This window comes from Dendrobates tinctorius, unplaced genomic scaffold, assembly GCF_039654945.1.
Source record: "Dendrobates tinctorius isolate UK_male_01 unplaced genomic scaffold, ASM3965494v1 ptg000011l, whole genome shotgun sequence".
Taxonomy (NCBI): Eukaryota; Metazoa; Chordata; class Amphibia; order Anura; family Dendrobatidae; genus Dendrobates; species Dendrobates tinctorius.
In genome coordinates this window covers 61,499,216-61,516,110 of record NW_027361679.1, presented here as the reverse complement: position 1 = coordinate 61,516,110, position 16,895 = coordinate 61,499,216, and the positions used below count along the sequence as shown (strand labels likewise).

The following is a 16,895-nucleotide window of genomic DNA, read 5'->3' as shown; positions in this document are numbered from 1 at the left end:
TTCAAACAATGAATTATTGTTTTGTTTGAAATAATCCATTTTGATCAACTTTAAAAGTAACCATAGAGCTGCCTAATGCCTTTGTTTTAATTTCTGCTATTGTTCCAACACGTGGAATGTAATAATTGGGATCTAATTTTGCTTTTCCTGTATAATGCTGAGGACAGCATAATTAAGCTTTAATACAGTTGATTTAGCCTCAGGAATCTAATGAAACAAAATAATAATTCATCACATTAAAATTGGCAGTCAGCATTTCTTATCTTGTAGCTTTTTAAAACATCCGGAAATTAATATCTGAGTGTCAGCCCAAAGATCATCTTGTAATAGAGGATTTGGGGAAAAAAATAATACAGTAGTAATCTAATGTCAGGGGCTTAGCTTTTAATGTCCCTCTATAAGTCTACAAATAGACATATACATTAATCTTATTTGCTATTGTACAATATATTAGTAGATTATTGAAACTAAGTGTGTCACAGGCAAAGCTTTGATCAGCTTTGACGCCCAACAGAACTGCGTTAGTTAAGCTTATTAAGAGAACTTTAAATCCCACTGTCAAGAAAAAATGTAACCTCTACAAAATGAATATGGAAGAGGTCATCTGGTACAGAAAATCTTGAAAGGGGGGTCACATTATAGATGTGTTTTATCAAGGGGGTCTGCATCCTGGGTTTGGTCTGATGATTGTATTACATTTGCAGTCTGTGCGCATTAAGCGATCTGGTCTGAGTTTTTTTTATGGGGTCTGTATGTATAGTGTGGTCTAAGTTAGTGTATTGGGGTGAATTTATAGGGTTATTTCCAAAATAAAAATGTGTTCTCAGTTTTCTGTACATATAGAATAATCATGTGTATACTGTTATTTTTTAATGAATACTGATTTGCAGCTATCACCCACCTAATAATGACCTCCTCCAGGGCTTTCTTTACCTCCCATTTGCACTGGATAAGTCATCTAGTACTTCTAGTGCTGTTAGTCAGTGGAACATGCTGAACTGCACCTAATAACCCTGTCTAAGAAAACATCTGGCAGCTGGGTTGTAGCTATGCTGAACATGCCATGTCTAATTCATGAAAACAGATGCGCCTATGACCCTCTCTAATAAAACATTCCTCAGAAACTCTCAAGGCATCTTCATTACCTAACAGTCGGGTTGTATCACAGCTCAGCTATTCTATGCATGCAGAGGGTGAGCATGATCATGCTCTGAAGATAACCATGAACCACTAATGAAATAGGGAATTTGTAACTAGTAATGAACATTGGTCAATTAGCGGCTCATCGTCACTACATTCAGAACTATCAATCCTTCCATCACTTTATATAAATAAAAATTGCCTAAATTATCTATTTATCTCTTTCAAGAAGCACACAAGACAGCAGAAGGTGGGACAGGCAGCACTGAGAAGAAGCAGTGTGCTGCTGGATAATGTTTAATAAATATGAATCTGACTGCCTATTCAGCTATGTGAGGCTGGATGCACAGATGGGCAGAAGGAATTGAAAAAGACACAAAAATGCAAGAAGTAAACTTTATATTGGACTTGAACTACATGCTGTATATGCACACACACACACACACACACAATAATCATACAGATAGTGAGTTTTCTACAAAAAATATTAAAATATTGCCTTTACTTAGTTAAAAGCAGCGGGGCTCAGCTCCACTCGCTGCTGTTACAGGCAGCTGATGGCTGAATAACACCGGAATCACCTGCTGAGAATTGGAAGGGTTCAACCTCTGATCTTAGTCCAAACATCCACTCCAGACGTTCGCCTTACATGTATGGCAGATGTCAGGAAGGGGTTAATAGTATCCCAATGCTCCATGGTCCTGGTGCGACTACAAACCCTGCACCCACCATAGTTACCCCCCTGCTCCATCTTTCTACCCTTTTATAAATCTTTTACTATGAATATACTGTATGAATACTAAACCAGAAACGTCATCTAATTTTAGAATATTAGAACAGAATCTCTCCTCTAAAATAAAGAGAACATGGAACGTATTATCTAATCTTTAATAACCTTGATAGGAAAAACGATGTACTTGAGACAGCACACTCGAGATTTTACAGCCTCGTTATAATAACTGAAGAAGATTAGTGAAATTTTTGCCTACATATGCTGTAGTTTCTTTGGATATAAAACACAACTGAAACCTTAGTGTCCTACAGTAATCATATAGGACTTTATTCTGTAAAAGCAGACTACAGGGAAGTGTAAAAGGTTTCTGTGGAAACATCCAGCTGCTTTGCAATCTTGATCTGAGGCAGAGCTACATATCACATTTTGTGGCTAACCTGTTTACGGTTATGACCCGCTCGCCGTGTTTTATTCTGAAGACAAACGCTGTTTAAAGGAAACTTGTACCTAAAAGAGGGCACATATTGGTTCAAATGGATTTAAACCGCAAGATGGTTGTGTGCTGTTAAAACCGCTCATTTCACGAATATCTTGCAGTGTAAACAGGCTGACAATCACAAACAGGCTGTTAATCACCCAATGAATGAGCAAAACGCTCATTGATCATTTTCGGCATCATCTTGTATAAACAAGACCAGCACTGCCGAGAACAATGGCAGTCTACATGTGTTGAATAATCTATTGCAGTGTGCATCATTTACTTTTGTCTGCCTTTAAACAGGCACTTAAACGATCGCCGATCAGTAAAAGTTTACCAATCAGTGATCAGATTGTGCCGCTGGTCAGTTCATGTAAATGGATTCGAAGGCTCAGATCAAATTAGCATCAAGACCTTCATGACAGTGAGACATGACAGTGTGACTGATCAATTGTACAAGACGATTTACTTATAATGGAGTCCATCGGTATTCTGTAGAGGAATCTTTTGTGCAAAGCCAAGAGCAGTGCTGCATTCTGTGCTATTTATACTGTCAAAAGTGATGTAAACCCCTACTGAACATCTACCAGATACACGAGTACAGGCATGAACATAACCTAATTGCTGCAAGTAGCATACCCTGAAGCTCTTGGGTCCAATCTAAGAACTATCACACGTTTTTAGTGATGTCTTCTCATACCAGGGCCCGTGTGTGATTCCATACCTTTCACCCACTATAGCTTTTATCCTTGCTGTAACATAAGGCTGAATTAGAGGGTTCAATTATATGAACTAAATGATAGCTAGAAATCAGGAAAATCTCAACACGCATAATTAACTCCTGTGTTTTCTATGAGAAAGCCACCGTTTGACACCGGCAGGTGGCGCATATCAAGGAGAACAAGTCGCTTGGCAGTTTGAAATCAGACATATGACATATCTCCCAATCATCAGTTGGACAGAGTCCCCATACATATTAGACCATCGGCAAAACCAATCGGTTTCAGCCAACTTTAGTCTAATGTGTATGGGGGAGTTTAGCACACACTGATAATCCCTACTAAATTTGGCTAATCTGTATGTGGAAGCTCTGCAGATGGACTCTATGATGCCCAACAAGCTTTTACATTGGAGCTGTCACCTGTTTTTTGCAGCCCTTGTTGAATAAACTCATAGGCTCAGTGTCACAGGGTTACTGCAACAGAGTGGAGCCAGAAGACCGCAGCATCTGGCGGCTCCTACTCCGCCTCTGAGAAGAAGCACTTCTCCAGTGTATGAAACAGGTTTATTTATTTCAGCAGAATAGGGGTTAATCAGCAATGTTGGAAATTCCTGCATTCAGCTGTGCTCGGTTAGCCACTCCTATCTCCTATAAAATCTGGGCTCGATTACCAAGTCCTTGTCCGAGTTAGCAATTGCTGCAAGACATAGGAGTGGGAGAAGTTGGTTTTGTGAAGGAGTGCTGGAGGAATTTATTAGCGACTGTTGTCTGGTTTGTACAGCTGTAAATTCCTGATCCTTCCCTGTTTTGCTTTCTTCCCCCTCTCTACACACCCTGGTGAATACGTCTGTTATATGTCAGTGTATATTTTCTGTGTGTGTAGTTTTCAGTTTACCCTTGTCTTGCTACCCTGTTTGTCGGGTTGGTGTACTGTGGTGCACTGTAGCGCACCCTCTTCCATGGATGGGGGAAGGGGACAGACGAAGAGCTAATCTAGGAGATAGGGCAAGGGCGGAGGCCACGGCATCTTCACCATTTGAAGTATCCCAGGGAACAGGGCGAGCTATGGTGACCCATAGTGTTAGGACCAGGAAAGGTGTCCCTGGTCCCAGGTCACTCGCCAGTCGAATCGTGACATTCATTAAAATGGTGATAACTTAACTTGGGGCGCTGCGTGAGGGACACGAAAAGCAGCAAATAAAAAGACAATACCACCTATTTGTCTAAACAATGAAATAATAATTATAATTATATAAATATTTGCGCTAAAAAAAGTGTCCTAAAATCCAAACACAAAACACCCTAAATTATAACATACAATATCCCCAAAAAATATTAAATATGATAAAACGCTACTATGCCTAAAGAAATAGGCTCGGAGTGATTTTAAGATAAAGCACAGTTATGTTAACCAGACGAGTACCTTTCAACACCTGAATAGAGCCCTGTTCAAATGGTGCTCTGTAATCCCAATCCAAGGCTGAGTATGTAGATCGCAGGCCGGACTGGGGGGGTGGTCCCTCAATATACCGCACAGTGACGTAGAGACACAAGATGAGGCAAGTTTCGGGTACAACAGGTCCAAGTTTATTCTCTTGCCGTCCGCCTGACGGCCTCCGAAGTACACCGCACTTCAATTCACTTTACTTCACTTCACTTATCGGCCCTCTGTTTCCAGGGCCACTTCCCGCACACCATACTTTACACCAGGGACGTACATTTACGCACCGTCCCCTCTTTACTCTTCGACGCTCCTGTCAGATCCGTCACTGTGGCCGCCTTAGGCCCGTAAACCAACAGCACTTTTACTGATCAGTCATCTCTCTCTCTCAATACGGTATGCTTTACCTCAGTGCCTCGTCTATACTGCGGTACTCTGGTGTCAGGACCACCCCCCTGACTTTCTCTCTCCTCAGTCCCCCTGGTTTGGTTTTCCTCACAGTGCACAAACTGTCGTAGTCCTCCTGTCACTGGAGCTCCCCCTGGGGACTGGAACTTTCTGGAACCCTCCTGTCAAATTTATATCATTCCCAGTTCCCTGTTTCTTCGCCCCCCATGACCAACGGTTTCCTAAGCCCTAAGCTGATGTCAAGTCCTTTGCTCACACTCCTCCCTGCCCTCTAATGGTCAACCCAAGGTACTGCACGTCCACTACACTTTCTCAGCTGTTTCCCCACTGTAGTAACTGACACCTGTCTAAACTGTGCAAACCTTCCTTTCTCTATTCTGACACATCTGTCTGTCCATCAGGTCACCTTCCCTACAAGTACACAGAGTAGCTGCTCCCACTGAAATCCAAAGGTCCTTGTGCTGAAAAATTGTCCCGTTGTAGTCCAAGTGAAGAAACCTCCAAAATTGGTCTCAAAGGTTAATAATAATATGTCACTGATGTGATGACAGGTAAAGAACGATGTCCCGGCCGATGACAATCGTCCACCTTGTTAACAGAATCGCGCCGCAGCACAGCGACATAGGCACTGTGTAAAAGCTGCAAGCCGGCAAGGAACAGGACCTTGCATGACATCACAATCACGTGATAAGTCACGTGATCAGCTAAGGAGCGCTAGAAGGACCAAATTTCCTACGCGTTTCAGAAGACTACAGCGTCCTTCGTCAGGGATGGTCCTTGATTCAGAGATAGCACTTTAAATACCTGCCACACAAGCAGAGGAATATTAGACATTAAAAGCAAATAATTCTATTTCACTATTTAGTCCATTCGGCATTAAAGTGTTCATTTTAAATATCCACTCACTTTCTTCTTTAGACATCTGATTAATATAGTTCCCCTTTCTCCAACTTTTTTTTAACAAGGGGAACTATATTAATCAATTTTTCAGCACAAGGACCTTTGGCTTTCAGTGGGAGAAGCCACTCTGTGTACTCAGCCTTGGATTGGGATTACAGAGCACCATTTGAACAGGGCTCTATTCATGTGTTGAAAGGTACTTGTCTGGTTAACATAACTGTGCTTTATCTTAAAATCACTCCGAGCCTATTTCTTTAGGAATCGTGACATTCAGCTTATATTTGGACTGAATGTGAGCTTAAGGGTACTGTCACACTTAGCGATGCACCAGTGATATGACGCGGTCAGGATCGCTGGTGCATCGCTAAGTGGTCGCTAGTGAGCTGCCATACAGGCAGATCTCACCAGCGACATCGCAGGGGTCGGGGGTCGCTACTTACCTGTCAGACGAGGCGATCCTGACGTCCTCCCGCCCGCATCCACGCGTCGCTCGTAGCCACAGCAGGAAGTCCAGCAGGAAGCTGACAACGAGAAACGGTCCAGGACGTTCTTGCGCGATCAGCGATAACCAGCGGGGGAGCGGTCGGAGGTAAGTATCAGACATAGCGATATCGCTAGCAATATCGCTGCTACGTCACAAAAACCAGTGACGTTATAGCGATATAGCTAGCGATATCGCTTAGTGTGACAGGCCCTTTAGACATGATTGGCTTTGTATTTAGTAGTTTGTATTTCCAAGTTAAATCCGTGCCATCTGCAGTTAGAGTTTGTGATGTTTTTCCCACTTTTAAATTAGTGGGTCCCTATAACAACACTTTTTGTGCGCTGTGATTTAGACACTGCTGGGTAATATTTAACAATTGAAATGATGCCTGGTGACTTGGAGTGTGCAGAGCTGCACCACAATCGTGTCTGCCAGTTTTTTCTTTATTGGACCCAATAAAATTCAAATTTTATTCACCATCTGGGAAATTCTGCTTTTGTATATTTGTTCTGGCCTGAGTTTATTGCTGCAATTGCCATGAGCAACCATGGGGGATTTGTATAATTCCTGTCTACATACACAGCAGGAGACAGCGGGCAGCTGCTTCTCCTACCAACGACTGTATCGCTAAGCTTTTTATTTCCCCATGGCAGAAGTGAGACTGTTCTCGAAAATCTAAAGCAGAACATTTCACAATGAACAAACTAATCTGCAAATATTTAACAGGAAGGGACTTTTGTCACAAAAAATGAAAAAGATATGGTACTGAATATATTATACACCATTATTATACCATTTTTTTCTGCACCTGCATTTACAATTTAGACAGCATGGAAGGATTCTGAATTGTATTTACTTTTATTTATTTTACTCGCTTATATTGCGCCATTAATTCCACAGCATTTTACAGAAGTTTTCATCACTCTCCCCACTGGGGCTCTCAATCTAAATTCCCTATCAGTAGGTCTTTGGAATGTATAGAGAGAATATGCAAATTGCCTCTTCAGTGAGGAACTCTATAGCGCCACCTGTTGGAAGCAGCATTCCTACAAGTCACTATCTACCCATTAACGAGTCTTGCAATATGACTCCGGATAAAAGCCAAATTAGCAAAGAGAATAATGAGGATTTGTACATTGATAAGAACTGTACCTTCATTATATCTGAGGACAAATCGGTTCCTTTGCCGTGTGACATAATATGACAGGTTATCTTTACTAGTTAACTAACGTTTGAGAGATGGACCTATGCGATAGCTTGTTTTTGCAATAAGAAGTTATACCGATACAATTTTGGGTAATACTAATTTTTATTTAATCTCTTTTAAATATCAATTCTGGCATCGTTTTCTATTTTTATTTTTCTATAGCATTCACATTACAGGCTAAATAATGTAATTGTTTAATAATTTGGGTTGTTACGGATGCAGCAATATAAATTAGGCAGATGTGTAACTGCATCAGCAACTGTATTATGAGTGGGTGATGGGTCAGTTATTCTGATAAGCCTATGACAAGGATGCTATTGACGCAATCACTAGGACATAGCATGTGTTAGGCCCATTCACATCAGCCAAGAAGGCAGAGAGCAGCAGCCTGAAAAGAATCATGAGACAGGAGCTGTGCATTAGACTGTTGTCATAGGTCATCAGAGCTCGCATTATTGGATCTGAGCTAAAAATCAGCCAAGCAGTAATGATCACCATTCACATTAGATAGTTCAGCCGACAACAATCTCCCATACTCCGGAACACCAAATGTTCCCATTTTCAATGACAGGGCTGCTGGTTTATCTCCTGCTAAATAAACAAAATGGGTGTTGGAAATACAGCAGTCCGGTTTCTTCTATTCCCTGACAATATCTGTTGACGGAAAGTCATGAGGCATCCATTCACATTAGACTGTCAGCTGATCTCACTAATATTGAGTAGTCATCCAATGTGTATGGTGGCCTTAAAGAGAATCTTTCACCACATTTGACCTATCTAAATTATTAATATGGGCATACAGGCTATAGACTGCTTATATCCGTCCTCTCTGCATCTTTCATATCATGTCTTGTTGTTGATCCTCTTTTATCACTTCATGCAAATGACCTCTTCCAGGCTATGGGGAGGATGCTGGATGGAAGATAACTCTGCCTCCAGAGCTTATTTTATATAAAAGTGGGCATTACCAGTGTGATGTGTAATGGCCGCTCTCTGCTCTCCTGATCTCACTGCAGAGCTGTGTTTGACTATAACTGACACATCTGCAGGTTGCTCTCAGTTCCAGCCTCCATCTCACAGGCAGACAGGGTTGCAATATTGTTGCAATAAAGCAGAGCTCGGAAAGCTGCAAAAAAATGCGTTTGCAAGAAGCCAAAGTTCATTTCTCCTGTTCTGAGTTAGTAACCTGTTTCACACTGGTATCTCCCCTTTTTATTTAAAATAAACTTTGAAGGCGGAGTTATCTTCCAGGCAACATCCTCCTCACAGTTTTGAACAGCTCATTTACATACAGGAAAAACATGGATTTCTCTGTAATAAGACAGCAGATCGCAGAAATCAATTAATCATTTTATTCAGCTTCCTCTGATCTCCATGGCCATACAGATGGCATAGGAGGGTTGATCCTACTAACAGATTCCCTTTACGTATGTAAGGAAAATATAGCACGTAACCTTCACCTATAGGAATGCAATTCTCTTTCAATTTTACAAAAGACATACTGAAATAAATTACTTTAATGTGCTCACAAAAAACATAACATTTGTCATATAAAAAATAACAACAAGGTTATGTACCGCCTTATGGTGAACTTTTTCCCTACCTTTTGGTGAATAGCTGACTTATAGGCTCTCAATAAAGGTCAGTGGAGAAATGGAACACTTTGTTCTTGAATTTGCAATAGAGGAATATAATTTCTTAATCATCACAAAGGCAATCACCTTAACAGAAAAGGAAATAAATAAAAAACGTTAGAATGCTTTAATAAGGCAGTACGTCCTTTCGTTAGTCACTACTGATGAATATTTCAACCTATTCCTGTGTGATATACTCTCGCTTATTATCCCCTTGTTGAATCTTTCAGCAATAATATCACAAATCTTTGCTGGTAATTGGACATCAGCTTTATAGCTTTTGAAATGTTAACTGCAGCGTTGTCATTAATTTATTTTGCTGTTAAGGTGCCATTAGGTGGATAGTAAAACGCCTACTTTATAATGTACTAACTGACAATTGATAGCTTAAAAGTAATGGTTTCTCACTGCAAAAAGAAAGAAAAGCAAGAAAGTGCAGCTTGTTTCTGCGTGAACGAAGGTTCCTCTGATATGGAGGTGGTGCCATAAGATGACGGCCGGCGATATGAAAATATTGGAAGTCTTGCATTACTAACATTACTATAAATGTGGACAAGTTATAAATCAGGAGTCAATCTGAATACACTTCCCGTTGTGCAACACCTTACAAGTAGCAACAGTCTTTACACAGTAGTAAAACAGCTTGGCTCAACTTGAATGGCTTTTCAACAGTCCCTGGCAACGCTTCTTATATCTTAAGAGAACAACACAGTGTAGTAGCCTTAGGCCTTAGTCACAAGAAACATTTTTCAATTGTAGCTTTTTTTCTATTCTGATTTTGACTCACTTAGGCCACGTGCACACGCTCAGTATTTGGTCAGTATTTTACCTCAGTATCTGTAAGCCAAAACCAGGAGTGGGACAAACAGAGGAAAAGTACAATAGAAACTCGTCACCACTTCTGTATTTATCACCTATTCCTGGTTTTGGCTTTCAAATACTGAGGTAAAATACTGACTAAATACTGAGGGAAAATACTGACCAAATAATGAGGTAAAATACTGACCAAATACTGAGGTAAAATACTGACCAAATACTGAGGTAAAATACTGACTAAATACTGAGGGAAAATACTGACCAAATAATGAGGTAAAATACTGACCAAATACTGAGGTAAAATACTGACTAAATACTGAGGGAAAATACTGACCAAATACTGAGGTAAAATACTGACCAAATACTGATCATGTGAAAGTGGCCTTACTCTCAATCTGTGTCAGTACACTAGATGCCTTGTCCAGTGATTGGAAAAAGTTTGCAAATCGAGGAATATTTCACTGGTGATGAAGACACGATTTGTATGTAGTTTGTTTTTTTCTGTGGTAATATATGGATTAAAACCCTGGATGATAAAGAAACAGAGCAAAAGAAGTATCGACGCCGTGGAAATATGGTGCTGGAGAAGGATGTTATCAATACCATGGATGGCAAGAAGAACAAACAAATCAATTTTGGAACAAGACAAGCCAGACATGTCACTCGAAGCAAGGTTCGACTTGCCTACTTTGCACACTTACGATGAGACCAATCACAGGAGAAGGACTGCATTGAAGGAACAAGGCGAAGAAGAAGACCAGCAATCTGATGGCTTGATATTATCAAAATAATGGCAGAAAAGACCCTGATGGACCTATCTAGGCTTGCAGATTGATTTTCTTACAGATCATTCAGCCAACAATTTGCCATGGCTCAAGATGGAGTTGAAGGCGATAAAAAAACACTGGATGCCTACTGGAGTTGGCAGGGCATCCGCCACACTTTGGGTTGCTTTAAGGTAGACTGGGTGGCCAACACCGCACTTTCACTTGCCATGCTCTCATTCTATGACCTCTCATCACTTATATGCTTCTCCTGGTAACTAGTTCCAATCTCTGCTGACCACTGACATTACATTGAAGAGCTCAGTTTTTTTTTTCCTCTTGCAATCTGTCCTGTTGCCCATTTTTTTGGGGGGAAAAGACAAAACCTTGATTAGATACAAAGGTGATGAGATCTATAAAAGAAGCTTTTAACTTCTTTTTACTGAGGGGACAGTAGAGCGAACTTTCTAATGACCTTTATACACCTAGAACTGCATTACCACCCAATCTCTGGAAAGTAAGAGTGTCCACCACTACACCATATGGCCATATGAGACAAAAAAATGTTGTTCTGCAATAACATTTGTTGTTGACCGCATGCGGTCCCTGAGGTTGCTTCATGTGGCCCACAGGCCGGGCCAGTGGTAGGGTCTGGTAGACCAAGCTGCTATGAGGCCCACCCGCATAAACTGTTGAGAATCTCAACAAATCTTTGGGCATGGACGCTTCTATGGTCACTACATTCCTAAGTCTTGATATACAGAAGAATATCATGTGGATATTTACTCAAAGTTTTTAAGTATTTTTTGCTTAAAATCAACAATTGGCTGTGTTGTTTTCACCTTTAGGTCACACTCACGTGTTGAGTATTTGGTCAGTATTTTTCATCAGTATTTGTATCCAAAACCGGGAGTAGGTGATAAACACAGAAGTGTTGACCTGCAACGGTTCTGGCTCTCACAAATATGGGACAGTCTATATCAGGGGTCTCAAACACGCGGTCCGCAGGCCGCATGCAGTCCTTGAGGTTGCTTCATGTGGCCCGCAGGCCGGGCTGGTGTTAGGGTCTGGTAGACCAAGCTGCTATGAGGCCCACCCGCATTCAACTTATCGGCATCATCACAGACTACAATATGAGGACCTGGATATGGGGACATGACAACAATATGGGGACCTGGATGGAGACATAACTACAATATGGGGACATACAGGTGCATCTTACAAAATTAGAATATCATCAAAAAGTTAATTTATTTCAGTTCTTCAATGCAACAAGTGAAACTCATATATTATATAGAGTCATTACAGAGTGATCTATTTCAAGTGTTTATTCCTGTTAATGTTGATGATTATGGCTTACAGCCAATGAAAACCCAAAAGTCATTCTCTCAGTAAAAATAGAACACTTTATAACACCAGCTGGAAAAAATGATTTTAAAATCCGAACTGTTGGCCTACTGAAATGTACATTCAGTAAGTGCACTCAATACTTGGTTGGGGCTCCTTTTGCATCAGGTACAGCATCAATACGGCATAGCATGGAGGCGATCAGCCTGTGGCACTGCTGAGGTGTTATGGAAGCCCAGGTTGCTTTGATAGCAGCCTTCAGCTCGTCTGCATTGTGGGGTCAGGTGTCTCTCATCTCATCTTGTTCTTGACAATACTCCATAGATTCTCTATGGGGTTAAGGTCAGACGAGTTTGCTGGCCAATCAAGCACAGCGATACTGTTGTTTTAAGTCAGGTAACTGAAATAAATTAACTTTTTGATGATATTCTAATTTTGTGAGATGCACCTGTAACTACGTACAATATGAGTTATTGGATGGGGACATATCTACAATATGGGGACCTGGATATAGGGACATAACTACAATATGGTGACATAACTACAACATGGGGACATAGCTACAATATGGGGACCTGGCTATGGGGACATAACTACAATTTGGGGACATAACTACAATACGAGTGCACATTTGTTATCACCACATCCATAATGACCCAAGCTCTCAAAAAATTTTAAAAAACACAGCAAAAATGTTCAAAAGGTGTATAGAAAAAAATGGTGTTACTAAAAATGTCACTTTGTCCTTCAAAGAATGCAGCCCCCCAAGGTAATTTTTTTTCTATATGGGGCCAATATACCCAGCCGAGTTTGAGACCCCTGGTCTATATAATATTAGAACAGCATCATGGTATGCAGTACCCCTCATTTTATGTATTTGTAAAAAAGAAAAGTAATTTACGAACCCAGCTTAATTGAGGTGATATGATCAAAATTGTCTTTTTTTAGCATTTATTATATTGGCTCTATACAGTATCCTATAAAAGACAATTAGAAGAAAAACCAAAACCATGGTAAAATATAAAATGTTTAGTTCCCATAACTCAACAGACTATAATATATTTTCCCTGTTCACCTGAGCATGAATCATTTGTACTATAAAGATGGTTAAATCCAGACAAGACGGCTTTACTTCTGTATTTTTCATTCACTTGGAATATATAAAAAAGAAAATTCTAATCTCATGGCCGATGTATTTCACAAAGGTTAATCATGAGTTTGTTCAGTACAGTAATTTAAAGGTCAAAGTAGACGTTGGAAGTAGGGAGATCAAAGACTGATAGATTTGCTATATCAATAGCGGCACAAACATAACCTCTGTGCAGCGCAGAGATAGCAGGCTCTTTATACAGGAAAATAAATTGTATTCGATTCTGGAATAATTCTGGGCTTCTTTATAGGTAGTAAGCAAATGTTTCAAACACTGCTGACAGTATATACAGCACTCTTTATGTGTTATATAATTTCCTTGTGTGATTAAAGGTAATCTATCCTAATCACCTAATCTGAGAGCAGCACGATGTAGGAGCAGAGACCCTGATTCCAGTCTTGTATCACTTAGCAGTTTTCTTGCTGTAGTTTTCATAATATTACTGTTTTATTAGCAGGAGATTATCAGTAGAGGACTAGTAAACTTGCTGTCATATATTATTCAATACTCTTTAGCTCTGTATAACCTCACCCCCCCACCACTGATTGGCAGCTTTCTGCCTATGCACGGTGTATACAGCTGCCAATCAGTGGTGTGGGCGGGGTTATACAGAGCGCAACATTCAGAGAACTGGTAGGTCTGTAACAAATAAAACAAGGATTTTATAAAACTGCAGGAAGCAGCCCAGTAAGTGCAGTAATCAGGGTCTCTACCTCTACAACATGCCTCTCTCACACAGCATAGCAAAAACCCAGTGGCATATTTCCTTTAAAATGTCTTTCTGCCCATGATGTCCACTTTACAATGAGTCCAGCATCAGAAACCACCTGTCATCAGAGATAATAATGTGTGACAAGCCTTATCGGCGACTGCAAGCAAAATGCAGTATTACATGCTTTCTGCTGAAATGAATAACTGGCCATTAAAGTGGCCCTGCCCTACAGCTCTTAAGAGGCCAACATTTTCTACACCCCAATGATGTCCATAAATTTTATGAGACCATCCCATTAGAGCTGAACACAAAGGCGGACATATCATTGGTGCAATCTGTGCACCTGCATTATCTTTAAAACAGTTTCCTACTTTCAATTAACTTTTATGTAAACCTTTATCTAATAAGCTTCATAGCTCCCAATTACTGAGGAATTGTAACAGAGAAATAATTTGGTGCTATGATGAGCTGTGGGTTATGGGGGTTTCTCATATTCAGTTCATGCACATGGGCCCTCTACTGTCTATATTACTATTCAGCCAGGGGGAAACACAAAAAAGAACATTCAAAAATGTCTATACTATATCAATAGTACACACCCTCTGTAACTCCGAGATAAAACTGCTGCTGGTGGATACAAGTCTAGGGTTCTTTCAAATTTATTCAAGTCATAAAAAGATACAAGCTGAAAAAAATAAAGAAAGATACATGTAAGATGGTGGTTGATGTTTCTCCTTTAAAGAAACAGTCAGCCAATATTAGTAACAGTAGAATAATTCTTTGTGATTTATTTGCTCACACAACGATAACAATAGAACTCTTGATGATTGCAATTTCTCATATAAGGCACAGAAGCTTAAAGGGGTTGTCCAGTCTTAAACTACAAGTCTGCAATCACTCTATGTGACTGCAGACTTGTGAATCCTCACATCACACACACTGGATGCTTTGAGGAATCTCTAGTGTCACCGCCAGGAATGGAGGTCATGTCAGTGCAAGTACAGTGGGGCAAAAAAGTATTTAGTCAGTCAGCAATAGTGCAAGTTCCACCACTTAAAAAGATGAGAGGCGTCTGTAATTTACATCATAGGTAGACCTCAACTATGGGAGACAAACTGAGAAAAAAAAATCCAGAAAATCACATTGTCTGTTTTTTTTTAATTTTATTTGCATATTATGGTGGAAAATAAGTATTTGGTCAGAAACAAAATTTCATCTCAATACTTTGTGATATATCCTTTGTTGGAAATGACAGAGGTCAAACGTTTTCTGTAAGTCTTCACAAGGTTGCCACACACTGTTGTTGGTATGTTGGCCCATTCCTCCATGCAGATCTCCTCTAGAGCAGTGATGTTTTTGGCTTTTCGCTTGGCAACACGGACTTTCAACTCCCTCCAAAGGTTTTCTATAGGGTTGAGATCTGGAGACTGGCTAGGCCACTCCAGGACCTTGAAATGCTTCTTACGAAGCCACTCCTTCGTTGCCCTGGCGGTGTGCTTTGGATCATTGTCATGTTGAAAGACCCAGCCACGTTTCATCTTCAATGCCCTTGCTGATGGAAGGAGGTTTGCACTCAAAATCTCACGATACATGGCCCCATTCATTCTTTCATGTACCCGGAGCAGTCGTCCTGGCCCCTTTGCAGAGAAACAGCCCCAAAGCATGATATTTCCACCACCATGCTTTACAGTAGGTATGGTGTTTGATGGATGCAACTCAGTATTCTTTTTCCTCCAAACACGACAAGTTGTGTTTCTACCAAACAGTTCCAGTTTGGTTTCATCAGACCATAGGACATTCTCCCAAAACTCCTCTGGATCATCCAAATGCTCTCTAGCAAACTTCAGACGGGCCCGGACATGTACAGGCTTAAGCAGTGGGACAAACTCTGGCACTGCAGGATCTGAGTCCATGGTGGCGTAGTGTGTTACTTATGGTAGGCCTTGTTACATTGGTCCCAGCTCTCTGCAGTTCATTCACTAGGTCCCCCCGCGTGGTTCTGGGATTTTTGCTCACCGTTCTTGTGATCATTCTGACCCCACGGGGTGGGATTTTGCGTGGAGCACCAGATCGAGGGAGATTATCAGTGGTCTTGTATGTCTTCCATTTTCTAATTATTGCTCCCACAGTTGATTTCTTCACTCCAAGCTGGTTGGCTATTGCAGATTCAGTCTTCCCAGCCTGGTGCAGGGCTACAATTTTGTTTCTGGTGTCCTTTGACAGCTCTTTGGTCTTCACCATAGTGGAGTTTGGAGTCAGACTGTTTGAGGGTGTGCACAGGTGTCTTTTTATACTGATAACAAGTTTAAACAGGTGCCATTACTACAGGTAATGAGTGGAGGAAAGAGGAGACTCTTAAAGAAGAAGTTACAGGTCTGTGAGAGCCAGAAATCTTGATTGCTTGTTTCTGACCAAATACTTATTTTCCACCAGAATATGCAAATAAAATGAAAAAAAAACAGACAATGTGATTTTCTGGATTTTTTTTTCTCAGTTTGTCTCCCATAGTTGAGGTCTACCTATGATGTAAATTACAGATGCCTCTCATCTTTTTAAGTGGTGGAACTTGCACTATTGCTGACTGACTAAATACTTTTTTGCCCCACTGTATGTAATATGTATACTCCCGGCCACATTTTGACTAGATGGTTGCGGCCTCACCCAATGCAATTGAATGGAGCCAGGCCAGAAACATGGCACTGTGACACACATTAAATTGACATCTTTGGTGAACAAATCTACTATGTGGTTTTTCTTTAATCACCATTTGAGGTTTTTTGCTAACTACAGTAGATTTTGCTGCACAGGGGCCACTTAATCAGTATTCTATTTTGTTCTTCTTCAGAAATGCAATAGTGGCCTTAGATCTGTGTTTTGTATTATTGTCATGTTGGAATAGTGCATGTCTTCCAAGGGCACAGAGAGATGGTAGCATTTTCTCCTTCAATATAGAGCAGTAA

The 16,895-nt window shown here is 40.6% G+C and overlaps 1 protein-coding gene across 1 annotated transcript in view; it reads right to left on the bottom strand.

Annotated features, from left to right (window-relative positions):
• TMEM150C (transmembrane protein 150C) overlaps positions 1-16,895 on the bottom strand; it is a 378,392-nt gene that overhangs the window by 184,547 nt on the left and 176,950 nt on the right. Inside the window, exon 2 of the mRNA XM_073542890.1 lies at positions 9,116-9,233. The gene's annotated coding sequence lies outside the window, so the exon portion shown is untranslated. The remainder of the gene's footprint in view (positions 1-9,115; positions 9,234-16,895) is intronic.